Raw genomic sequence first — 26343 nt, forward strand, 5'->3', positions numbered from 1 at the left:
AAAATAAATATCCTTTTCTAGTGATTAAGTGAAGGAACAGAAAAATTTTGGCCTTGGGTTACATAGTTCTTTTGTTGACCCCAAACAATTAGGAGCTGCCTCTTAAGAAGGATGGGAGAAAAGGGAATGAAATCCTATTTTTACATCTGTTCCCACTATGCATATGGTGCCATGCTGAATATTTATTAAAAAAATGTTTTGATTTCTCCACCTTATGAAGGTCGTTTGTGCTTAAACAATGAGTCTCTCATGCAGGGATATAAAAATATAAGTGGAAAACAAATCACTTCTCTACCCCCCCCCATATACCCTGGTAATTAATGTTAATAGCTAGAGTGACAGAGCTATATATATATATTGAGATCATATTCTTGTAGGGATATTTATTTTTCCGTCATTCATCCCAGAAGATCACCAATGTGGGTCCCTAAGTCTGACATCCTTAGCGTTCATCATGCATGAGAGCTCTGTCATAGCACTTGCACTGAGTGACTATTGTCTGTCTGGGGCCTGGTGACCATCCTGTGGGGTGACTTCCTGTTGTGTGTCCCCATTTGTCTCCCAGGGAAGCTACTGAGCACAGGCTGCCCACCCACTCCCCCAACAGGTTTAATCTTCCCTCTTGGGTCTCCTTAATCTCTGAGGATGCAGAAAATGCAGCAGGTGACAGCTACATTAGATTGAAGAACAGGCCTGATGGAGCCAACAGGAAACCAGGCAACGTGGTGTAATGGGCAGGGTGTGAGGACCCCTATACTCCTGCTCTGTTTGGGGCGAATACCAAGGGCTGCACCCTGAGAAGTGCCACGCAGATACTGGCTCAGAACTGACTTGCAGCTATAGGAAGTGCAGGCATGGTTAGCTCCTTCAGAATTGCCTCAACTGGAGACAGTTGTCCTTACCATGCCGCCTCCTACTCATGCTCCGTTCACGTGTCATGTGTGTACAATAATTGGGGACAGTGAAGGTCTGGCTCAGTTATGCCAACATGGGGAAACTCTAAAGGGCTTCTAGCCTCAGGGCTCCCCATGGCACTGCTGAGGCTGCATGGCAGCAGCCCATCAACCTTGGCCCAGTGCTGCCTCCTGTCCATCCCTCCCTCCCATTAGTGGTAGATGCCATGAGCCTTCCTGTAACTCGTGTCTCCTCTGGAGGTTTTGATTTGTTGGCTGTGATCCTGTTTTGGAGGAGTCAATTATTTCCTCAGTAAGTGTTGCTGGTAAGTTTTGTTAGATAGGAAGAGGTACCCCTCTTTCCTTGTGCTCCAAGTTGTAGATAATTTCGATGAGAACCTATTGACTTATCCACAGACAGGGTTGTGATATAACTGGGCAGACTGAGCAAATACTTTGACCTTTGTTGCCAAATTTGCATTTGCCTCTGCTGTTACATCATCAATGCTAGGCTTAGGGGTGTGGGTGAATCTGGGTAGAAATAGGACTGGATGGCTGTGAGGCCATGGTGCCTGGAGGCAGGGAAGTGGGCACATTGACCTTCAAGAAATTTCCATCATACTGGTGTTTTAACATAAAGGGGACTCAGGGGACTCACTGGCCCACTGGGAACCACCTTCCTACCTGTGTGTTGCCCACGTCTTGCCTGCATGGGTCTCTGACAGATCTGTTTCATCCCTAGGGATACTTATCGCTTCCTGCAGTATCCTCAACACAGGAGTCCTCTGTTGTTCATGTTCATTCCTCCTTCTAGGTTAGCAGACTGCTCACCCAAGTCTTGCCTGCATGATGGATGCTCCATGTGCCAGACTTGGGGACCTACACTCACAGTTCAATGTCTGACCACATTCCTGGGGGTCGATGTCAACACTCCCTCACTTCCTCTCAGACACCGCAGCCCCCAGTGGCCTCAGGACCCCTTGACCAGGCAATGAGTGAAGGGAGCGATTGCAGGTCAGTGGGCAGATCTGTCGGTATTTCCACAAAAGCAGCTTTGAAGTTAGTTGGAAGCCAATTAAGACTCTCTGGGGAATCAGCATACGTTGAAGGGCCAAGCTATTTTAATTCTTCTTTCTTAATTTCTGCCAATATATTTGTTAGCCTGTTCCCCTTCATGTGGCATTGGGCTGGCATTTACCCAGAAATAGACTGAGGAACTGCTTCTGCCTTTCTGAGACATGCTGCTGCCCTGGATGGAATGTTTAGTAACTATAGATGTCTTAATGGCAGCTGGGATGACAGTTAATAAACAGACCAGGTTTCTGATTATAGGCTGCATTCAGAGTCTGGCTCCTGGGTTTAGAGTCTTGCAAGTTGTATGAGCTTGTCTAAGTTATTTCATCTCTCTGTGCCTTCATTTCCTCATCTGTAAAATGGGTTGTTATGAAGATAAAATTAATACATGATTTAGTAAAAATAAAAAGTACTTGAAGTTGTGACTTGAATATAGAAATGTTAGTGATGATGATGAAAGTGATGGAGATAACGGACATGATAATGGAGAACAGACACTGAGTCATATTATTTTGGTGTCTGGCACAGAAACAATGCCTGGCACAGAGTTGGGAGTCAAAAAACATGTACTAAAGAAAATATCCTCCCACTTTTTGCTAAGTGTTTACTGCCTATTTATTTTGCTCAACTCTATCAAAGGAGGGATGTTTTCCATTCAAAAAATGTAACTTTGTAATAAAGTTCAACCTGATTCAGAAATATAGCTTATATTATATGCCTCAATGGATTTTCACATTGTGTAACCAATATCTAGATCAAGAAACAGAATGATCACAACACCCGTATGTCCCCTGCCCCGAAAAGCTCCTCTGGCTATTATCTGTTCACAATTCTAGCTCCCTACTCACTAGATTCATTTTAACTGGTCTTGAACATCATATAAGTGGAATCACACAGTGTATGCTCACTTTTGTGTCTGGCTCACTTAGCATGCTGTGGCAGAGACCACTCATTTTCATGACTGTATAGTATTCCATGTTGTGGCTATAACACATGTAATTAGTCTACTCTTCTGTTAATGGGCATTTGGGTGGTTTCTAAGTTTAGAGTTACTACAAACAGCTTTGCTATGAAAATTTGTGCCCTTGACCTTTGGTAAGCGTAAGAATGCTATTTTTTGGTGTATTCCTAGGAGTAGAAATCAGGTTCATGGGAAAGGAATATATTCAGTTTTAGGAGATATTGCCAAGTGGTTTTATGAGATGGCGGGGCCATGCTGTTTATTTTTTTATTATTATTATTTTCTATAGTGAAGAAGCAGTTCCTCTTAACAGTGCTGAGGTTTGAGGCCTAATAGTATACTGGGGTTGTTAAACTATTCTCATATACTCTATGCCCTTTTTAACTTAGTGCACACATATTCTATAAAGTCTGCTGGGGGCAGGCATACACCCAATGCTTTTACCTAATCTGCATCTCCAATCCTTGCAACCATGAAATGAGATGGGGCTCATCACCCTTTCTTTACATGTGAGGAAACAGAGGCTCAGAGGGCTTGGGTGATTTGCCTAAGTGCATTTAGGAAGGAATGGTTAGGGTGCAAAACAGATATGCCTGAGTCTCCAGCTCAGGCATTTTTGGTTCTGATGATGAAGAGTTTTGTCTTTAGTGCTAACACTGGAGAGAAACACAGATGGGGGGTTCTTCCCCTGGGGCCTGTGCCAGCTGTGGGTGGTGGCTGTGAAGAGGAACTCTGTAAAAAGGAGCATAAATAAGGCAACTCAACGACCTTGGGAAGCCGAATTGCTTTCCTGCCCAGGGACTGTTAGAGAAAGTCATAAATTTCCTGGAAGGCCAGGGTGACCATATAATTTACTGTCTAAACCAGGACTCTCAATAGTGAAGAGGCCTTAACGGGAAGGGGCACAGGGAAAGCAAACATAAATTGGGACTTTCCAAGTAAACTGGGATGACACTCACCCCCTGAAGTCTGCGTGGGCATCACTCAGCTGGTCGATAGGGCCATGAAGTTTACTTTTAACTCTTCAGAGCACTCTCCAGCGTTTTCCCTGATGAGTTCTACTGCCAGTCTGCTCTGCTTATGCTAATAAGCATAATAACTTTTTCTTCCCCTCTCCACACCATTTCTTCCTAAAACAGTGCTCCAAACAGAGGGCTTCCATTGACAGACCCAGTTACCATTGAGATGCCTATACCCCAGACTGGAAGCTCCTAGATTTGGGCTGTTCTGTAGTAATTGTGGCATTTATGGTGCCTCACCAAGTGACAGGCATAAGGCCCACACTCAGGGAATACTTGTTGGCTGTATTTATCCATCCATGTGCTCATTTAGCTACTCAGTCATAGCTCAAACAACAAGAATTTAGTTTCAACTACCTCCTTTATTTTTCATCTGACTCTATTCCCTGGTCCAGAAGGAGAAATCGGTGGTATGTGTGTGTAGAGGGTGGGGTGTGTACTTGCTAAGGACCAAGAATCAAAGTGATCAGCTTCATGAGCAGTAAAAGCTTTTGTATCATGGCATTTGGTATCAGGATCTATGCTTGAATTTCAGCTGCCCATTAATTAGGGTAAGTGATTTAGCCAGTTAGCATTCCTGGGCCTCAATTTTAGTCATGAGGAAAATGGAAGTGACAGTAATCCCTGGGATACCTGGGCGATGTGAGTCTGTGGCATCAGGTGTTTGAAAAGTGTTGGGTACTCTATTCCCACCCCGAGCAGTTATGGCGGTGGTGGCTCCAAATGGATGCAAGGCACTGGTGTCGGAAGCTGTGTGCTCAGGCGGGGTCTGTGAAATGAGGCCTGTAAGCATGATTCCCTCCCTCTCCAGGGCCTCTGGCCTCTGTACGTGCAGCGCCTGGTGCATCTGTGGCAAACCCAGTGCCTGGGAGCTTGCAGGATGGAATCAGCAAATTCTTTGAGGCCTTAGAGATTTGATGTGGGTGTCAAAGATAAGGATGCAAAGGATACTTCATTTCTCATTAAGCCCACAGCTGCAGTTTCACTGAGGCAATAGCAAGAAGCATTTAAGTGCTACGTGTGTCCAGCAGTAGCTTTGGTTTAGCATAGTGCCTCCTTGTGAAGATTCTGGAGACAAACTGCTGGGATCCAAAATCAGACTCCACTATTTAATGCTTAGCTTGGACTTAGCTTGGGCAAGAACTTATGCTCACTGAGACTCAGTTTCCTCATCTGCAAAATGGGGACAGTAATAGTATCCCCCTCCCTAAGTGAGGACAAAGTTAGTCATGTAAAGTACTCAGAACAGTGTCTGGAACATAGTGAACCTTTGTTAATATTATTCGACACAAATTTGGCTTTCCATTGGAATGCTAGCTACTGGGTAATGCTGATGTAATGCTTATAGGAGTCAGGGAAAAGAAGCATCTCAAGGTGTTCTTAAGATTTCTTTTACACCCTGAGTAAGACTATTTATTGCCATTATCATTCTCTCCTTAATGTCCAGGATAGACTTGGTAGGAAAGAAGGTCATTCCCCTTATAAAACATACATCCAATGCTTTTCTTGGGTTGTGCAGTTGAATAAGATGTGCTTCTTTGTGCATTTCCAGGCTAGTTCATCCTTGTGCCAGGGACAGGGATGTTAAGCTGAATCATCAGAAAACCCACAGTGTCCTGAGAGAAAGAGATATGAGAGGGTGGAGAGGGTGACGTTCAGCACTGAGACTGAGGTTCTGTTTGAGAGTGTTTTGGAATGTCAGGAAGTTATGGAATCTCCTCCCAGGTTGATGCCAGTAGAGTAATTGCATGACTCTTGGGGTGGTAAACGCATGGTGGTGCTTATGGTTTATTTAGTCCATTAGCGATGTCCACAGATCTGTGTGTCGTATGGTCAAAGAGCACTATGAAAACATTCTGGACTGTCCTAGCCAACAATGTTGACAGGGTCTAAATAATGTGCTCCCCACATTGTCCAGGGATTGTTGAAATTGCTTTGTCATGGGCTTTATCTCTACTAATATGGCTCATTAAAAGAGGTCCTGTCTCAAAGACAGTATTCAAAAGGAAGTCTTCTCTGCCTCATTCATGCCTCCTCCTACTTCCTTATGTTTCCAAGGGAGAAGAATTGAAATGCTTAACTTATTCAAACTTGTATGAGCAAAAGGAAAAATTCTTTCAGGTTTTCAAAAGCAAGGAGATGTAGTTCTAATGGTAAAATGCTACAGAATAATCAATATGAAAAGATGCTCTTGCTTGGAATTAGGGAAATATATAAAAAGAAATCACAAGATACCATTTCATATTCGCCAGATTGAAAAAGAATTATATTCTTCAGATTAAATATAGAACCCAAGATAACTTCCATTCCCTAATAGTAGAAACTAAATTGATATCAACACGTTCGAGAGCAATTGATGCCAACAATCAAAATTGAAGATGCACTTACCTTATAACCCAGCAGTTACCATCCTAGATAAGTCTAGAAAGACCAGTGCTTGTGAAAAGGAGATGTGTCAGTATTATTTATTATAGCATGGATTTTAAGAGCTAGAAAACAACCTAAATGTCTATCATCAACCATAAGACTGGTTTAATAATTTGCATATACAATAATATACTATGGAATAGTAGACAATATTAAGTAAAAAAAACAAGTTGTAAAAAGATGGTGCTATTAAGTTTAAAATCATATAACATCATACTCTTTTATGACTATTTCCATGTGTAATTAATGTATACAAACTTGTTTGGAGTAACTACTAAATTCAGAGAAGTGTCACCTTGTTTGGAAGGTAGGAAAGAAGACCAGGGTGAGGGACACGAAGACTCCATCACATAGTGGTATTTTATTTCCTATACTGAATGATGGCTACAAAAAGGTTTATTTTAGTATTATTTATATTTTACAGATAGCTAAATATTTCTTAGTTTAAAAGAAGTTCATTTTCAAAAATGGGCATAAGTTCCTATCTTTCTTCTCTCTCTTAGCATACAGACATGCCTGTACTGTGCCCCATTTACCCCAGGCTCACCTGAGAAATTTTATGTCGATTTGACTATTTTCAAATGGGTTGTTCTGCAAACATCTAGTCCTTAAGTGCATGGTAATTGCTATTTTTAAAAATAATATAATAGTTTCTTTTTACATCTTTTTGTGCCTTTTCCCATCTCAGTTGTAATCCCTGTGAGCTTCCCATCACCAGATCACCCATGTGTCATCACCAAAGTTCAGTGCACTTACCCCTCCACCCACCCCACCCCCATTTTTGATCCTATTCCTCACTCCATCCCTGCAAAATGTCTCTGGAATATAGTTGTTCATTATTATTTTTATTTCCCCCCTGGTCCTTTATGCTCCTGGTATGCATGAAACCATCCAGTTTTCTTTTTCTTTCTGGCTTATTTCACTAAGCATGATCCCTTCCAGCTCCAGCCATGTTGCTGAAAAGGCTTGAGTTTGTCTTTTTTGATTGCTGAGTCATATTCCATTGTGTATTTGTACCACATCTTTTTAATCCAGTCATCTACTTTTGGGCATTTGGATCGAGATAATCACTATTTCTGATTTGTGGATTTTTGAAGGTCACATATTAATCCATTGGTGGAGGTGCAAAATACTCATAAAGATAGAAACTAAATAGCAATTCTCTGGGTCTTCCTCTGTATAGTGGACAGCCAGAAAATTCTCTCATCTTATCTCTTCCTTGGAGTCACTGGGATTGCTTGCTTGTTCTGGAAGAAAAGCCACCACCCTGACATCTTCCATTCAGGACATGAGACCATGCATTTCTCAGTGCCCTAGGGTGAAAGAATCTCCAGCATCACATTGCTGCCTGGTTTCAGTGAATCTCTCCCTCCCTCTGACTTTCATTAATACAGCCACTGCTCTGTTCCTCTTGCAAACATCCCTCCCTGAAATGGGAAAGTGTCTTCCACTGGGAATTGCTTCACTTTCTTTTACTTGACAAGGAAGCCATGCTGGCTTCTCTGTGTGCCTTGTTGGAATGCAGTCGATTCAGCTCTTGGGTCTTACTTTTATTACAGCCTCCTCTCCCTTGGAATCTGGTATTCAGTCCAAGTGACACACTGCATTGGCCTGGAGTGCCCTCTCCTCTTTTGTACAGCCTGTGTCTTTGACCAGGCACATGAACCTCAATGCTCTGTTTTGCACCAGTGAGCCCCTTATCTGACTGGCACTGTGCTTGCATTGAGGGGCAAAGTTGGTGGAGCTTTTGTCTCTGCTACCTGCTTATTTATACATCACACAATTCATCTGAAAAGGGAAAAACTCACATGGAATTGGGACATTGGGAAGCACATTCTGGATATGAGGTTGCTCTGAGAATATAAGTTATAGATTCTATCAGTCAGGCTCTGGGAAGGAAACAGTTGGTCCTTCTCAAAGGGTTAAACTGATAACAGTGTAATGAAAGAATTATTTGCAGAGAGATAAAGGACTAAAAGAGATGGTGAGGCACCCAGGGCCAGGCAACAGCAGGAAGCTGTTAACACTCCTACGCCTGAAGGGGGGAAGGGGTGAGCTAGGGCTAAAGAGGGGCTGCTTGGCAGAAGCAGTGGAACACAGCTCCTGGCAGAACACATCACTTAGCAAGAGGGAAGGGAGTAAGCACTCGGAGTCCCTCACCTTCTCCTCCCTCGTCACCTGCTGTTGCTTCCCATTGGAGGCATCACTCTGGGCACCAGAAGCCCAGAAATCTGGCAAGGCATTAGGAGAGCTTAGCCTCCAGAGCAGGAGCATGGCAGAACAGGGTGGGGGATGAGGCAGAACAGGGCAGAGAACATGCAGCACCTTGTGCGTGTCTGTAGACATTCATCATGGAGTCAGCAAGGCTGGGTATGGCAGAGTCCCCTTTGATTGAAGCTGTCATCGCTTTGAGGCAGTTTGGGCGATTTGTTGGTCTGATTGACTCCAGGAGGCATACATGGGGAAGGCAGACAGGGGGTCTCAGAGGAAAAGGAGTGGATATTTATGGTTATGACTCAGGTGTTTTGTTCTTTATTTGGAAAAGGAGGATGCTGGAATTAGGTACTTACTACGCTCTGAATATTCTGCCATCCAGAGAATGGACATTTCTATCTTTAAGTTGTTGAACTTGGTGATCTCAATGGACAAAGATTGAGCTGAGCATATCCAAATAACATACTACATTGGCCTTGAGCTGAAGATGGATAAGCTAAGCATGACCTTAGTTGGAGTTAATATGTCTCGAGTTTTCCTCCCGGCTCTGTCCTCACTTGTCTCTCATTACCTTTACCCTAAGGTTCAACCTAACATAGCTCAGCTCCAGTGAAGGCTGCTATAGGGTCAGAGTGGCAGCCTTGATGGAGTAAGCCATCTTGTACACACATGTGGCAAGGAACAGAGAAAAAACAAATTAACATAGTTGAATGTATGGGGGTATAAGACCCGCCTTCGTGAGAATCCCCAAAGATAAGGGGCACCTGCCACGTGACATCTCAAGTGAAAATTCCCAGCATGCCAATAAAATGTGTACTTGGAAAACAATGGGGGAGGAATGAACTATCGAAGGTGATGGGCTTGTGGGCACAGAGGCCTTGTCACATCACATGGCTGGCATTCATGTGACCTTGGATAAATACTTGTCGTCTGTCCGCGGGCACACTGGGCTGCTGCAGGGACAGGATAGTCTTGCACGTGAGCACAGTGCCAGGCACATGATACGCATTCAGTAAATGTTGACTGTTATCAGAGTCATCATTATTTTGTAAAGTTTTATTTATGCAGAGAACTGAAGTACAGGCCAGAGGTGCAGGTGGTGAGAGGATTCACCAGAACATCAAACTGACAAAGTACACTGCTGAGGGGAGCAGCGAGTAAGACAGGAGAGGTCTGCCGCACCGTGTGGGTCACCTTCCCTGTTGGGGAATGAACTCACACGGAAGCGGCTGTGACTAGCTTTGTAGTGTTGCACTATAACACGGTGCATCAGTAGGGAGGGCCCAGAGTCATTATTATTTTTGAAGGTGAATGCCAGTTCTTGCTCAGAAAGAGAAATGAGCACCCCAGAATTCCAGTGGGCCTTAAGTTTTCATTTATATACTTTACCCCCCCTTCCACCTTTTCAACAACCCCACAGGCCTCAATTCTTTGATTCCCACTCCTGTCGCATTAATAGTAAAGCTGTGGACCTGACCATCTTCTTTGCTCCCTTTAGGTGACAAATCATGAAATGCTCAGGAGGAAAGAGATCTGAAGAGTTTATCTTGTCTAGTGTTTCCCAGACTTCACTGGATCAAACCAGATTTGTATAATGGCCCTGGGAAGGAAAGTTCTGTGGTTAAAAAAAAAAAGCATTTCCCTCTCTGCTATTCTTTCCTCACAGAGCGGCAATGCTCAGAGAAGCACTGCAGTAAAAAACTGGCTTCACACTTTAAACTAGGATTTTCTCAATTTATTTATCTAAACAGGACTTTTTCCATGGGACATTCCTGTGTTTTAAGTCTATGTCACTTTGGATTTGTGTTCATTTACTTCATGCAAAAATTGACTAGCATGGCTTTGTTAACTAGAGTTCTTTATTTTTCTTATACAAGTCCAGAGCTGGGAAAGTGGCAGGCACCACAGTGTCATCCGGGACCCAGGCTTTATTGCTCTACTGCTTCCCTTAGAATGAGACTTTCATCTTTGTACTTGTTGCCTCATGGTTACAAAATGGCTGCATCACATCTACGTTCACATCTGAATTCCAGACAGGAAAAAGAAGTACACAGTGCAAAAATTGCATGGTGGCAAATTCTGCTTGCTTTAATGAGCTTTTCTGAAAGCTCCTTCCAGAAACCAGCCAAAAGTGTGTTAAGGAAAGACCTTAAACTGCAATAGAAACTAGAGGGAAGCTGACAAAATTTTAATTGGGCACGTTGCTGCCCCAAGCAAAAGCAAGGATCTATTAATATGGAAGAAGGAAAGACTCAAATTAAAAAGGCTAATGAGCATCACGTGCCACCTTGACCAATTCTTTTGCTGCTCTCTTTGGTGGGTTGATTCTAAAAGTACCCCATCAAAAGACAATACAAACAAACAAGGCAAGCAAGCAAACAAACAAAAACCCCTTGTAATCGTTTGAATGTACAAACTCTCAGCCCTAAGGTGCATGAGCTTGCAGACCCCGTGGGAAGATGCTGCCACCGCCCCTTGCAGGTCCCCCCAACTGCTGTGGGTGCCCCAGCTAATGACTCACACCTGTGCGGACTGCTGGGTTCCTGAACTCCTCATTCAGAGGCGCCTGGCAGTTACATCATGTTCACCCTTCCCCTGCATTCTGCGGCCAGTGACTAACTGGGAAAAAAGGTACAAAAGCTTCACTGCCTTGTTTCAAAGGTGGGGGCCAGGCAGCAGTGCAGTTGTCTCCAGAGCTATAGCTCCGTATAGCTCCCCCCTGCAAATGCAGGGATGAGGCTAGAGCCCTCCTAAAACCACACTCTGACGGTCCCCCTCCCCCGGCCCCTTCCTGTTACCCTCATTGCTTTCCTGGTCTCTCCTGAGAGAACAGCCTCAATCACTCACATATTCCTCTGCCTAAGGTTCTGCTTCTAGGGAATCCAGTCTGAGGTGGCATGGGACAAGTGGGGTGCTCCTTACTGCCTTCTGTGGGATTTGCTTAAGACCCTTGTCTTCAGTCCTGTCTGTGGCTGCAGCGGGGCTTTGACTTGGCCTAGGTTTGAGGGGGCAGCTCATAGCGATCTAGCCTGGGGGTGAGTGTGGGACGCTCCTTTGGGTCTCTGTGCAAGATGCTTAGCAAGGTGCCAGTGCTACCACAAACGGATGTTCTTGGAAACACTGATTTGCATTTTTAAGTCCAGGAACTGCGTGAAGGGGCTTAGTGTGTGTGTGTGTGTGTGTGTGTGTGTGTGTGTGTGTGTGTGTGTGATTTTCCGTCTTGTGGCAATGGCAGCAGAGCAGAGTATTTATAGCTGGATCTACAGGGCCATTCTCACGTGGCTAACGCAAATTAAAACCTCATGTGGATTTTTGTTTTGTTTTCCCCCCTCTGCCTTTGCCATTGCAAACTCTCCAGTTCTTAAACCCTTGTTGTTGTAACTAGAGCCGCACTGAGCATCACTACGATTGCCGAGGTTATGTAAATTTACTATTTCAGGCAAAAGTGCCTGTTCCACTTCATTCAGCCCACAGAGTCTAAGCGGGGACTTTTGGGGAGAGCTTGTGGGTGACACTAAGTCCAGCCCCACCCATCCACTGTGAGCAGCTCCTAGATTAACCCTGTGGAATGTGGATTCCTTAAATCACCTTGTGATCCCTCTGCATACATGAGCTCTTTTGAAAGAAAACTTTTTTTTCCTCCTTGTTTTTCTGTATTCTTAAGTCTTCCATGTCTGTGTTTTACCTTCTCATTTAGTCTGAGAATGTCCTGGGGGCCAGGTCTGTTTGCCCAGGTTACTAGAGCTCTTGATAGGAGGTATGTGGGATATGGGGTGCTTTCTCCAGGATGGTTTAAGAGCTCAGAGAGTGCCCTAGAGGGCAAGGTGTGTGTGGTGGGGAAGGGTAAAGGTAGGGGACTTGCCTGGTCTTCTCTGACAGCTCATTGTGCCTGCTGGTTGTACTGGGCCCTTTGTGGGGACTGAGGGGCCCAGGACGTTCAGGCCTTCTACTGATTTGTTCTGATGATCTGGAACCCAACATGTTGGAATTCAACATTCACATCGAATTTAAGCAACCAAGACTGCAGAATCTGTATTTGGAGCATGAGGTAGGGCAACAGGACTCAAACCTACCAGAACATATAGAGGCCCCTGAGGAACTTCGGAAGTCAGGAGCTTAGGCCGAGCTGCCATTACCTTGGGGAGCTACGTCTTCTCACTGCTGACCATCCAGTCGCTGACCCACTCCAGAAAGCATGTTTTAATTCCTGTTCCTCAAACTCACCAAACAATAGCTACCATCTCCAAAAGCCTACTATGCGCAGACACTGGGCCAAGCACTTGCACACTCAACACATCTCATTCTGGCAATAGCTCTGCAAAGAGAATGTGAGCCCATGGCCCCATTTTATAGAAAACAGATTCTGAATTTATGCTCTTGCTTAAGGTTACACAATTAGTCTGGCATGGAGGCATTCCAAATTAGGTGTACCCAACTCCCAGGCCCAGAATCTCTGAAATGTGTGCAGATACCTGACTACCATCTCCCTCGGCCGAAGACTCAATGATCCTGTCGCCTTGTGCTGTACCTCTTCTGCCTCATGAGCTCTCCTCAGTACCCCCCACCTCCCCACACTGCCTGTCACTGTGTGGAGGGTGACTTTAGGTTTTGGGGTCACTGGGAAGCTTCTGGAGAACCTGAAGCTTGAACCCTGGGATCCTGCATCCCATCTCTGCCACCATCCTCTTTGTTGGGAACACCCTCCTTTCCCATCTCCCTCCTCCATGCCCTGGGAGTTTCAGAGGCTTTCCAAATATAGGGTAGAGCCAACAAGTCATTAGTCTTTGTCTTGTTTCCAAGAATCCCAAATATACAAGAATTCCTCATTGAAAAGTCAAGCATTCTTGGGGAAAGTGTTTGTCACCGAGACGGCGAGATTCCTCACAGTGGGAAATGGGATCCTCGTCTTGTCCAAGAAAATAAGTGTGGATTTCAGAGCCAGGTGGAAGAGGTTTGGTGCTGCCTCTTCCTGGCTGCTCACCCCCTCACAAACCACAGGGCACTTGCCTTCCCAGTTCACCCCAGGGCACTAACTGGATGGTAGTTTCCTATGTGTAGACAGCCTAAAGGGGCAGGTTGGGGTGTGTGTAGGTGTACACAGTCCTCACGTGCAGTAAGTGACACTCTCTATACCGTTCCTCTTGGTATAATTCACTGTGTGAAGAATCCTCTAGTGTTTTGGGGGGTGGGAGTGGATCCCAGGATAGGGAGTGTCAGGTAGAGAACTGGGCCACTCTTTCATGAGAGGAAACTTCTCCTCCCACGCCAGGGCAGCTCTCCACAGGAGAATCATGTCAGGAAATCTGCCCAAGCTCACTAAGAGTGCAAACTCTCTTCTCTACACCAGCTGCGTGGGCCACAAGCAGCACAAGAACGAAGAGGTAATGTGTGAGTGTGAGTAAAGCAAGGGAGAGCTGTGAAGTGGGGTATCATCAAGAAAACCTTTGGAAGAATGTGAAGTTCAAAAACAAAATCTTTCCTTGATTATAAAAACAGGTTTGTTACAGAAAATGTAACAAAAAATTAACATAAAAATTAAATAAGCATGGAAGTCCACCCCAGACAGATTAAAAGGGAGTTGGATCTTTTTGTTTCTCTCCCTCAGGTCCCCATCATCACCACCCCCTCTTCACCTGGCCACAAACCACACATGAGGACCTTTACCTTCCCAGTTTAGATTATCTGTGGTCATTCCATATTATGGTCTTTTCTCTCAGTGTGCATTTTTCAATTTTTAAAGAGAGTTTATTTTTATGTAGAAGAACAGGGGTGTAGACCAGAGGTGTAGGGGGTGAGAGGATTCCCCAGAGACAGAACAGGCAGACTGACTGAAATACACAGCTGAGGGGACCAGGGGCAAGACAGGAGAGGTCTGCTGTGCCATGTGGGTCACCTCCCTGGCTGGGGATCAAACTTGTACTGCAGTGGCTGCCGATAGTTTGACTACCCTGAGACTTAACCTCTTGCATCACCAGGGAGGCCCAGCATGCATTTTTAAGGCAGGATGAGGACAAATTGTGTGTGTAGATATTAAGCAGCCTGTGGTCTCATTCTGTCCCCTTCTCTCAGTGTTCTCAGTTTTGGAAATGGGGAGAGAAATTTGAGCCAGGTGTGGGGAAGGGCCACTAGGTTGGTTTCGATAGAGAGTGGGCTCAGAACGGGAAGAGGACCCTGAAACACGGGAGGATGCTCCCTGGATGGAAAAGCCCTCAAAGGGGGAGACTGAGCTGCATCTCCAGCTCACGCTCTTGCTCCTGCTTGGAGGATGAGCAGCAGCAAAGCAAACATCTGCTCTGATGGTGGCCCTGCTCGCTGCCAAAGATGCAGTTCCTGTGTCGCTACCCAGGCTTGGTGTAAGGCCTGGAGTGGGCACTGTGATGAGCTCTTCAAAGGCAATTAGATCTTTCAGCTATGAATTTTGTTTGTGGTTGTTCCATTTTAGATTCAGAAACTAAGGCTTAGGGCAGTTAGGAACCTTCAGTAGGGTCCAAACTACATAGCAATAGAGCTGTGATTTGCGCTTAGTCATCTCTCTTCTATTTACTATCGTGTATAACTTCCCACTCAGTGAGTCTCTCCTATGTACCTATCTCTTGCTCAGACTTTCTGGGACACCCTCCCTGCAGTTCCAGGGAGGGAGGTAATCTGAGTTAATTGTGTCTCCATGACTCAATTACTTGCACTTTGTTATCTGGAATGTACATCAAATCTGTAGAACCCGTGGCACTTTTGTCACTACTTGCTTCTTCCAGGTCGAATTCTCCTTGACCGTGTCTCTCCTCTCCTCCATTTTCTTTAGTATTAGCTTTCTGCAATTCACAGCTACTCCATAGTTGACACTGGACCAGATGTCAGCCGAGGAGCCCTGTCTTGTGATTCAGAATAAGTGAACCAAAATAACCCTTATAAGCAGGAGAAGTCCCACATCCCTTCAGAGAAACAGCCATTCTCAAGGAGTTGTCCATGGACCAGCAGAATCAGCATCACCTGGAACTTGTTAGTGATACAAATACTTGGACCCTGTTCCAGACCCTCTAAATCAAATGCTGGGGATGTAGTCCAGCTGCATGTATTTTCTTAGGCCTGCCAGGTGAGCCTGTCACAGTAAAGTCTGAAAGCCATTGGTCTAGAGATTCCAAAGTAAGAAGTGGATTCCAAAGTAAGAAGTAGTGGCTTATACTTTTCCCTTTACCTCCAGCTGAGTTCCTATTTCTATCCAGTTAGTTAAGATCACTAATTAATCTCTGGTTAATAGCAGAGGAGCCTGAAATTTGAGAATGTGGGCTCTGGAGCTAAACCTCTTAGCATTGACTTTTGACTCTATCTTCATTGATTGTGATCTCTGAACTAGCAACTTAAATCCCCTTTGCCTTGACCTTGTATCCTTAACATGGGATAACATGGTATCCCTCTAGTATCTAGTGAGAATGCATCTCAAGTACTTGGGCAGTGTGTCTGGCATAGTAGGCCTGCAGAAAATGTTAATGATTAGGATTGGTTTCATGCAATTAGATTTTTTGGTACTCTATTGGTCCAGATATAGAATTTAGTCCCCATATTCTGATTTACATACACACACAGTCACACACACAACGTTTACACAAGGACTTTATAAACATGGAAAGCCTTAAGGTTTGAGGAGCCCAATGGTATTTATGTCACAACAAAGCAAACAATTTGGAATTGAATACTGGCTAACCTTGTTCTAAAAGAGATTGCTTGCTTGGCTGGAAGTCCTGGCGTTCGCCTTGCTTGTCTTTTTTGGGTGTTCACCAGCAACTCAAATAAGCACCTCAGTCTTCAAATCTTTATTCTCAGTCCCACTCCAAAACTTTGCTCTCTGCCTCCTTTGCAAATCTAAGGACAACTTGTAAATAATGGACCTTCTCTTCCTTTGCTGGCTTCTCCCTCATCAGAGGGGAGAGTAGAGATGAGAGTAGAGATGAAATTTATTTCTCTACATGAGCTATGCTACCTCTCATAATAATTTAGTGGTGCAGTTTTGGCTTGTCTGTGTATGAATAGAAATATTTATGTGCATGTGTATGTATAGAAATATTTATATGCACGTGTGTGTGTGTGTATACAGACACACATATATATTTCCTGTGTTTCTGTAATGCTCTTCCTGATCTTTGTTCTAAACCTTCAACCCCTCATAATTACAGCTAGTCTCAACCAGAGTTTATCAAACCTTGCTGCTAGCCTGAACCATGCTGGGGAGGAGAATGTTGATGGGGCTTGGGGGGTAGGAGGGGTTGTCCCTTTATATCATATGTTTAGCAGCATCCCTGTCCTCTGTTTGGTTGTGAACAACCAAGAAAGTCTCTAGATACTGCCAAAGTCCCCTAAAACCCTGACTGTGAGCCACTGGTCTAAGCTAAATTCTTCCTATAATAGTTTAAATCCATGATGCCTTAGTCTGTCCTAGAGTTTGTCCCCATAGTGTGTTTAATATTAGGGGAAGGGATTTATTCATTGAAAAGAACGATGGGGGGGGGGGTCCTAGCAGCTGCTGGTTCTCTCTTGATTCCCAAGGAGAATCATCAACACCTGGAAACTGCATTTCCTAAAGTTTCCCTATTAACCCACATGCATGGAGACAAGGATAGTCAGCTCTGCGTCCAGTGCCTTCTCTAGTCCACTTGACTCTCTCCATACAGCAGGAAACCTCACCAGAACCAGGGAGTGGCCTTTGGGCTTTGGCTTATAAACACTCATGGTCTCATTTTTCTTACTGAGAATTTTTTTTTTTTAAATCATGTTTAACATTCTTGTTGCCGTAGTGGAAACTTTTGTTCTTTGGAGAATTTCCCATTCTAATCCAGGCCTTTGGTCAGATTCCTCAGCAGAACTGAAAATTTTCTAGGGAAGATTTTTTCAACCGTTGAGGTTATACCTTTGATGTATTTACACTACTGTGGTTGGATTCCATGTGAAGACATCCTGGGAACCCAAGTTAGGGGAGGCAAGCCAGGCAGCTGTTGGAAGAGTATGTGTCTGGGACTCAGTGGAAGACAGGATCAAGAGCCTTTGTGATTCTATTCCTCTTATTGGGTTTCTCTCCTTACACTGTAGCATCTCAGATGCATGGCCAATAGCCCACACTTGAGTCAGGGTAAGTTAGATCATGCTGTGGCAACACACAGCCCCATATCTTAGCGATTTAAAATAACACCACCCCCCTGTTGGTGGGGGGTCAACAGAGGGCACCTGCTCATCACTGTGATGGTGATGAGCTTGCAGCCAGAGTTCCCGGGGAATAGTTGATGCAAATCCGAGTCCCTAAGGCAATCAGGATTTCAGCCTGGCGGAAATGAGGTGTTTCATCCTTACATGTTAAAAATCACTGTGCCAAAGTGAAAGAGGGTCTGTCTGGACCTTGATAACGAAATTCTCTCTAGATCATGAATTACACTTGTCAGAGTTCTCCAGGAAAACAGAACCCAACGGCAGTCGATGCATGTATATCTCTCTCTCTCTCTGCCTGTCTATCTATCTACTTACCTACTCACCCGCCTCCTTCACTCCCTATATTTACCTTTAGGAATTGGCTCATTTAATTGTGGGGACTGGCAAACCCATATATATACAGGCCAGCTCGCAGCCAGGGGTTCCAAGGAATAGTTGGCACTGCAAATTTGCATCGGTAAGGCCATCTGGAGGTTGATGTCCATCTTCCACAGGGTTTTTTTCTTTAAGATCTTCAAAAGAATGGGTAAGACCACTTACATTATGAAAAACAGTCAACTTTATTTGCAAGTCTACTGACTTAAATGTTTATCCATGTCTTCACTTCAGACTGGTGTTTGGCCAAGTATCTGGTGCCATAGCCCCACAAAGTTGACACAACTTTGACCCTCACAACAACACTGTCTCTACTGGTTCATGGGCCACAATAAGTCATGTGGCCCTCCCCAAACAAGAAGGGAAGGAAGAACCAACTGCTCTGAAGGGGAGTTGGGACCTATAAGATTTGACTAAGCAACCGTATGCAGCATTACTGGGGGAGGCAAGTTCCATTGCAGTTTTAGACATCGAACAACAAGGCTCCTTAATTCATGCCAGAGGTTGAGCACGAGTATGTGTGATGATCCCTGGCAGCCAGGTGTACTAAAGTTTAAGACTTACTGAACACTTTCTCTGTTTTTATCCTTATGTTCTTAAATAGTTTTCTCTGTGTTGTTATGTTCAAGAAGCACCTGGATGCTATGTACTTTAATGCCCCATAAAATAATTTGGCCTTTGTGCCATCCTTTTAGTACAAATCCATCAAGTTGCATTTTGGGGGAGTGGGGTACTTGGATCAGAAAGAGATCAGGTGTTACTTTGCCACCATCTCACTCTGTGCTTCTGCTAAGTTCCTCCCTACTGTGAGTCTGAGCTTTCCTGGCCATCCAGGGAGGCATTGAGCAATGGAACTTAAAGTTTCTTCTGGCTCTATGTCTGTGCGCCTGTGGTCCCCGCCCTCTGCCAGGCTATGAGCACTGGCTATGACAGTTTTCCTCCGTGAAGCCTGTGGCATCATTCTGGGATCTCACTGGAAGCCCACACCTCACCAGCTATCCCAGAGAAAATGCATGCTACACACCAGCAGGGAAGCGTTGTTTCTGTGCCTTCTGGCTCTCTGGTGTCTCGTGCTTGATTGGAAGAGTTGCTGAACACAAGCATCTTCTAGGATGGAGCACCAGGAGGCATACACAAGGAGAAGCAGGAGATGGGGGTGGTCCAGCCTGGCCTGAAAGAGGACAGGGGGACTAGCCAGCCCTTCAAGGCAAATCTGACCTCCAAAGGGCAGGGCTTCAAGGACTTCAAGCATCACTTTCTCCCTTCGGTACTAGATCTAACACTTCTAATATACACACTGGTCAGGTTAAGAAGCTCAATGAGATCACATAGGAGGGGATGCCTGGAAAGCTATGTGCGCTCTTCAGACAATAGTGAGCATTGTGTTGCCTTATTTAGGTGCTAGTTTCTCAGGATGGAGAAGTTAGCAAAGATACTAAACTAATTGGAATACAGATGATGTGCACACTAATGGAATGCTTAGAGCAACACTTGTAGGGCTCAGAGAAGGGGGCAATCCATTGTACTTATAACATACAAGGTTCCATATAAACTGGGTCTTGAAGGGACTTGACAGCAAGAAAGGAGATCCTTGGGAAGAGACACTACACGAACAAATGCCAGATCGCCAGGTAGGGACCCTCTGCAAGTCTGGCTGTGACCAGGGTGGGGCAAAGTGAGGGGAAGCTGGAGATGGGGTTGGTGATGAAACTGTGAAGGGTCTGGAACCACACAGGAGGAGATGGGTCTTAACTGAAGTTTTCATTTTTTTTTAAGACTTAATTTATTTGTGCATACAGAACTGGGATACAGGTCAGAGGTGCAGGGCAGTGAGATACTTCACCAGAGACAGAGTGGGGAGCAGAACAGGCCGACTGACAAAGTATACACTGCTGAGGGGAGCAGCGGGCAGGTCAGGAGAGGTCTGCCGCGTTATGTGGTTACCTCCAGGGCCGGGAATTGAACTCATGCTGCAGTGGCTGCAGCTTCTTAGTGCTGGGCTTTAACCCACTGCACCACCAGGGAAGGCCCTAAGTTTTCATTTTTTAAGAACCAGGTCTTTAAAGAATTGTTTTAAATTCAGATTGGGCTGAAAGAAGAAAACTCTTGCTTTCATTTCCATGACTAAAACCTAATTCAAATAGATTTAATCCCAGCATCTTTTCATTGTCCTGTTGGTTTTACTATGCTGCTTCCTGGTAGCACGAACATGTCAGTATGTCCATTTACCTGTGCTAGTCTCTGTGCTTTGAAAATTTTAAGTTTTAATTTATAGGGGGGATGATCACTTATTTTAAGAAGTGTAACTGTAAAGATATAATGAGACCAAGAACAAGCAATTCCTCTCTTTAGGCAGTTAGGGCTAAGCGTGCAGGTAATTCCTTCATGGAGCATTTTGAGGGCAGGGCCCCTGTCTTAAATATGGACTTTTTTAGGGAATGAATGTAATCCTGGTAGGTGCTTCCTCTGCAATTTAGGCTGATAAAATGTGCCCCCCCTCCCCCAACCCCACCAGGCTTAGTGGCTGAGCTCCAGTGAAGATCAAATCCAAATGTTTGCATTTATTATCCATGGAACCTTGTCAGATTACACTCTAGCCTCAGTTTCTTCATCTTTAAAGTAGGGATAGAAGCAAAAGTACCTACATCCTAAACTGTGCTTGCACATAGTGAGGGATTAGTATAATTAGCTCCCTGTGGATGAATTCAGCTCCTTGGGAAGTTGAAGGAGGAGAAACTCCCCCAGAGAAGGTGCTTTCAGCCTGTTTCCCACTCACCAGGAGACGGATGAGCCTGTCCAAGCCCTCAGGATTAGGCAAGTGTCCTGCCAGGGGCCTGGTGCCTGTTCAGAGTTCCTTCCTGGGGAAAGCTGGCTCATCCTCTGTCTCTCCTTCCTGCCTAGGATCTCCTGGCTCCCAGAGCAGGCTGTCCCTTTAAGAAAGGCAGCTGCACACAGTCCAGCAGTGGTGCACCCTGCTGGCCCTGCTTCCCCTGCTGGGTGCCCTGGGCTGCAGCTGGGACCCTCCTGGATTGGATTTGAGTGCTAGAGCCTTTGGAGAAGGGTAGCTGTGGAGGGGGGCTGTTTCAAATCCACTGCACACCCCTCAGAATCCATGACCAGAGAAGACTCTCTGTCAGTAGCCCCACAGAAGCCCTGGGCTCCCCAAACCCAGCCCTGGCTCTGGGACATAGGAGGATCATTCTTAAGGACTGAGCTCAGGATCCCTAAAAAAAAGTCGGAAAATAGCTGGATAAACTTGGTAAGTAAGAGAAACCCATGTTGTTTCCTCCTCCTTGTATTGTGGATTGTGGATGTGAGGTTGAGACTGCTGAATCTTGCCGGGTGGAATCCGAGAGAGAAATGTAGGAAGGAGAAGCTGGGAGCCGGGCTGGGATTCCCAGCGGGTAGTACGCCTTGGAATTGGGGATATCCCTGACCCTCTCCTGCCAGTGTTTGTTGCCCTGGTGGCAGAGAGCGGAGGGTTGACATCTGGGAATATCTGGACCCTGGCCCAAGGAGTAAAGATCAGGGAGGGGCAGATGTCAGATTTCTCTCTCATTTGGCAAAAACAAAGTGTGGTCAGTGAGGGCTGTTTGCAAAGATGCTGGAGGCCAAGTGACATTTACAGCCTTAGGGTGAAGTGAGTGGTCTTGTGATTCTGTCTCAGCAAGGGATTCTGGCCAATTCCTCTTTCTCCTGGGGTAGAGAGGCAGACCAGGCCCTCGGCTTGTTCTCCAGGCCCCCAAGAGTTTTGTGCTGACCCTTTGGATGGGGGTAGCTGCGGGCAGTCATTGTGGGAGGAGGCAGGTCTGTCAAGGGCCGGGAAGAATGGGAGCCCTGTTGTTGCAGAAGCCTGGGAACGCAGCCCTGAGGGAGGCCCACGCTGCCCAGAGCTCGGCTTGAGAAGGAAGCGGGCCGTGGTCTGCACAGCAGGCAGAGGCTTGGGCCTGGGCTGACATCCCACCTTCTGTGAGCTGACGGTCCCTTGGTTTCATTCCTGTGGCGTGGACACAAGTGAGGTCCAGGGAGTGAATGCCCAGGTGCAGTTTGGAGAACTGGGTGTTGTGCCTCTCTGGAGGAGGCAAGATATAGTAGCAGCCTCCGTCCCTGGCTTGATTTCCAGATCAGAGCTGTTCTTTACTAAACTGTGTTCCAACTGCCCTTTCTGTTTGCCTTTAGGCCAAATTGTGCGGCAGGTTTACCGAAACAAAAAATGTCTTGGAATTATGTGTGAGGCTCTAGAAAGATGTGTTGGATATGGGACTAAAGTCACTTTTGAAAAGCAATAATCGTAGTTACCATTTATTGTGTTCCTTGAGAGTATCCGTCCCCATGAGAAATGCTTTATGAGTATCATCTCCTGTAATTCACCCAATCACTTTTTTTTTTTTTGAGTCTGGAATAATTTTGAAGGTCTTATAGATGATGACACTGAAGCTCAGAGGGGTTAAGGAAAGGTCCTAGCTCCTGAGGAGACAGAAGTGGAAAATTGTGGAACCAGGATTTGAACTTCATTCGTTTGCTCACCAGAGATGGACTGTCACAAGTTTAATGACCAGGACGGTGCCAGCCATCCTGGTGGGCACTGAAGGCTGCAGAGAATAAGACTAGGGTAGCCGCAGGTGAAACTAAGTCCCTAGGTGGATCCTCCACCCTGTACAGTGACTCAGACAGACCCAGATTCTTCTGGGGGTCATGTGGGAAACTCTGCTTGAGAATGAACTTTTCTTTAAGAATTGTTTCACTTTGTTTGCATTTTAATGATCACCTAGAAATTGAATGTGTCATCTGAGCCCTCTGAATGGCCACCGTACAACCTACCACTGGCATGAGATTGTAGTCCCCAAGTTTGTTTCTGTGCAAATTAGCACCAAGTGATACTGTTCAATTTTCAGTGTTTCCTTTCTTCCACTTGGTTCTACATTGTGGGCTTGGAAGGCACAAAGTGCCAAGGATTAGAAATGGATACACTGATTCTACTGCAAGAAGCGTGGACTTCTGCAGAGGAAACGGCTCAAAATCTCCTCTCCTGGCCGGGAGTGAACTGGGTTTGGCTGAAGCAGAGCAGTGGGTGGGTCGTCCCGATCATTGAGTCTTCGGGTCTTTCGGATTGGAATAGACCCAGTCCAGGGACTCTGAAAGGAAGCTACAGGTCAGCAAAGACAGAAGCTCCTGAATGAGGACCCAGAAGCCAGAACATAGCGCCTCTGACCCCCAGTAAGTGGCTGCTCCTGTCTAGACCTTTGCCGATGGAACAACTTGTACTGAGCCTGCTGGGAGCTCTGTGTGACTTCCTTTCAAAAGGAAGTTACTCTCCCTCTGGTCATTCCAGAACTTTCCACTTTTCCCGTGGCCTGGCTGTTAGGTGATGCAGGGAACTGTGGCTGTGACTTTGAATACTTGTCTGGAGCTTACACTACCACATCATGTTGATCGGGTATGTTGGCACTTGGGTGGGGCCGGGTGGCAGCACACTATATGGATGGGAAGTCTCACCAGTGTGGGCACTGGAGACAGGACACCCCTGACCCATCTTACTCTTGTTCCTCTTTCACCTCCTTTTGCTGATCTTGCCAGGAGGCAGCCTGTGATCACACTTGCTTCAGTGATGGCCTGGCCTGTCTTTGCACCCTAGTTCTCCTTCCCTAGACCCATCCTGCCTTTTCCTGTCTTCCACATTAGAAGTTGGAAAGCCTTTGCTGTAAGAGTCCCAAGAGGAAAGATTGCAGTTTTTTGCCCACACCGTCTATGTTGCCTTCCCCCAACCCCAGAGCAGACTTGGATGTGTCTCAATGGCTATAGCTATGGCTGTGTGCCAGAGAAACTGTACTTCTGGAAGCTGGGACAGAGCCAGATCTGGCAACCCCAGGTCCAGGAGGCATTAGTCTTTGCTGAAAACCTCTGCTAGTTCCCAACATCCTCTTGACTCCTTCACAGGATGGGCCGCAGCCCCTTCTATATCTCCAGGGCCATCTTCTGCAAGGTTCCTTCCCATGCCCCCTTCAGCCCCACTCTTGAGCCATGTTTCCCATGCCACCTGGTCTTCCTCAAATATGCTCACCTTTTTTCATGCCTCCAAGACTTTGCCCATGCATACCCTCTGCCCGGAATGCCTTCCCCCCTGCTCCCAATGTCCTCTCCACTCATCAGATCGGCGACTCCTTCTTTAGGTCAGTTCTCTCCTCCTTGTGTCTTGCCGTGATACTCAGGGCTCTGTAGGCTCCTCCTCTCAGTGACCCTGCCACTCTGCCCTTTCCTTGGGACTGAGCCTTCTTTGCTACGCTGTGGTGATACGTTCCTAACTTTATCTCATCAAGGGCCTGCTGGGCAGGAGGCACTCAGGAAATAGTGTGGGCATAAACACCAGTGACCTCTCCCTGCCCCCCTCCCGGGGCTCTAGCTGTGCCATTTCAGGAAGTCAAGATCTTGTCACATGTGGGGCACTGAAGCGCCCATCCTGGAGCTAAATCCGTCACCAGCCCTGTAACCCGAGCCTGCTGTTCCCTGCGCCCCATGATCGGGTGTCCATGTTTATTTTGACATCCCGTGCGGGGCATGGAGTGGGGCATGAGAGAGCCAGATTTCAAAGCAAGAATTTTCACTAGCAGCCGCTGAAGGCCAAGCCCCTGCCAGCACCGGGCTCCCATGTCAGCATTTTCACTTAACTAAGAAAACAAGCCCCACGCCTCTGACAGAGATGGTTCTGCCACTTCAGGACAGAGGATTTGTGTCCACCTTCGGGAGTGGCCTCCCAGGTCTGGCAGGGCAAGCTGAAAGAGGATGTGGGCAAGTGAGGCAGGGAGCACCCACGGGTGCCTCTCAGCCAGCCCAGGTGCCTTGCAGGTTGGATCATCGGGGCCAGCTCCAGGCGGGGGCTGAGTATGTACTTCTGCTCCCCTTCCCCTGCCAGGGTGTTTTCTCGTTAAGTGGGTGAGAATAGGAGAGGGGAGACAAGAGGCTGGACTTTGCAGGAACTGGGTTATCCTAGCTGCCAGGCTCTAAGAGGAGAGAGGGGAATCCGAGGGTGGTTTCAGGTGGGCTCAGGTAGCTCTCCTGCAAAGGACAGCCTGTCAGGCTTGCTACTCAACCTCACAGAGTGTCAATGGGAATCAAAAAAGGTTGTCTGCTCCTTGAGAGGAGAGCAGTTCATCCCATTGCTGGAGAAGCAGCCCCGCTCTGCCTGGGGGTGGAGTGGGGCACATCCCTGAGCCTGGCAGGCCCACTTCACTCTGTGGTGGCAAGAAGATGCTGGGTCTCTACTGGTGCCATGCCCTGGCAGGGTGGCATCTGGCAGGTAGAGGTTGGAACTGGTTTCTGGAGTTCATTGCAGGAGCGCAGACACGACCTGTCCCACAGTACACAGGTATGGAGCAGGGACCTCTCTCCCAGGTGTGTGTGCCCTGTGGGCAGGTGGGAGTTTGTAGCCCCAAGATGTGAGTTCTTTCTGCAGTGCCCAGCTGGCAGGGGTCCAGGCACCTCTCTGACGGTGGAAAAGACACCAGTCCTGCTCTATCCCAGCTGAACAGCCCAGGACAACTTATTTGGCATTTGTAAATCTCCAGGTTCTCACTAGGAAATGGGCACAAGGCTCATGTTTTATGGGCGTCCTGAAGGTATAGGTGTGTGTTGATAAATACTGGTAAGGCCTGTGCCATGCCTTCTGAAGGGCCTGGATTCCTTCCCCATTGGACCCTGGCCTTGGTCTTGTTTCTGCCTGCCTGCTCAGTGTCTGACTGTCTTAAAGCAGACTGGGGAGGAAAGAAACAAGAAGCAGCCGGGAGAGAAGAGGCCTGAGGAAGAAGTGACTTTGGGACCTGCTCTTGCTGCCTGATTTAACTGTTCCAAATCACTGACAGGAGGTGGCAAGTACATTTTGACATCTGAAAGCCCTGTCTCTTAACATCTTAGTATCTCATGGCTCCCTGCTTTCTACAAAGAAACATGCAGTGGGAGGTGGGGCTGTTTCAGAAAGTTAAGTTCTCAGGTGAGCATGTGTGGCTCCTGAGAGAGGTCTTATTTTTGTTGGGCCTGGATTTGTGTGTGTGTGTGTGTGTGTGTGTGTTTTGTTTTGTTTTGTTTTTTAAACTGACAGAATTCTCAAGGTATGTAGGTGACTTTTCTTTCCTGGAAAACATCAAAAACGCCAGCTAGTCCCCAACCCCTTCCTCCCTGAACTGCCTTTTATTTT

General features: G+C 46.3%; 1 protein-coding gene across 4 annotated transcripts in view; it reads left to right on the forward strand.

Moving 5' to 3' along the window:
* DAAM2 (dishevelled associated activator of morphogenesis 2) overlaps positions 1–26343 on the forward strand; it is a 107145-nt gene that overhangs the window by 7234 nt on the left and 73568 nt on the right. For 2 of the 4 annotated variants that reach the window (XM_012721675.1, XM_004673447.2), the window contains exon 1: positions 21164–21414. The exons of the other annotated variants lie outside the window; for them this stretch is intronic. The gene's annotated coding sequence lies outside the window, so the exon portion shown is untranslated. Of the gene's footprint in view, positions 1–21163; positions 21415–26343 lie in introns of those variants that run through there. 4 annotated transcript variants of the gene reach the window in all.

The sequence above is a fragment of the Condylura cristata genome, unplaced genomic scaffold (genome assembly GCF_000260355.1).
Source record: "Condylura cristata isolate star-nosed mole 26May11 unplaced genomic scaffold, ConCri1.0 scaffold00001, whole genome shotgun sequence".
Classification (NCBI taxonomy): Eukaryota; Metazoa; Chordata; class Mammalia; order Eulipotyphla; family Talpidae; genus Condylura; species Condylura cristata.